Below are 732 nucleotides of genomic sequence, written 5' to 3'. Positions count from 1 at the left end.
TGTAAAGCTTACATCTCCCACTCTTCAATCTTTATTCATATCTGTTTCCTTCATTTGCGCATTCATGCGACTATTATGTTCTGATTATGAATTCAAGCAAGGAAGGAAAAAGAATTACATGTCAGAAAATGGCCGAAATATTTAATTTATTATAAGTATAGTAGATTGAAAGTTGTATTCACTAAGGAATATGTTTTTTTAATATGATATAAGGTTATGTTTGGGATACACAGCGATGGTTATGTTTGCCTACACAATACGGATGGGATATCGAAAGCAAAATATCGATTTTGCTAATCAATATCGATATTATATCGGCATTAAAATATCGATATTTTAGTGACGATATAAAATAATCAAATCAAATATTGAAAATTTAACGAATTAAAATAATAATAATTATCAATTGATAATTAAGCATAGAAGCCTTATTTCATTCTTCATAAAAACATATAAAAAATTCTTAATAAGGGTGAAGCAATGCAGTACCATGGCAACAATAACGTGAGCCTACAAAATTTAAACTAGAATATAATTGTTTAAATTATTTTCTGAAAAAATGTGAAAATGATCAATATTCCAATATTCTTCAATTTAAATTATGGATATTATCAAATAATATCCAATTCAAATATCGACATCCTCAATATAAAATCATTCCAATAATTCTGTTTCTCAGGTAGCGATAATCCAACGAAATATTTATATTTTATTGGCTTCTTATTAATATAT

Source organism: Halyomorpha halys, unplaced genomic scaffold, assembly GCF_000696795.3.
Source record: "Halyomorpha halys isolate HHAL.00 unplaced genomic scaffold, Hhal_1.1 Scaffold625.1, whole genome shotgun sequence".
NCBI lineage: Eukaryota > Metazoa > Arthropoda > Insecta > Hemiptera > Pentatomidae > Halyomorpha > Halyomorpha halys.
The sequence above is the reverse complement of the archived record's forward strand: the minus strand, read 5'-3'. Positions refer to the sequence as shown.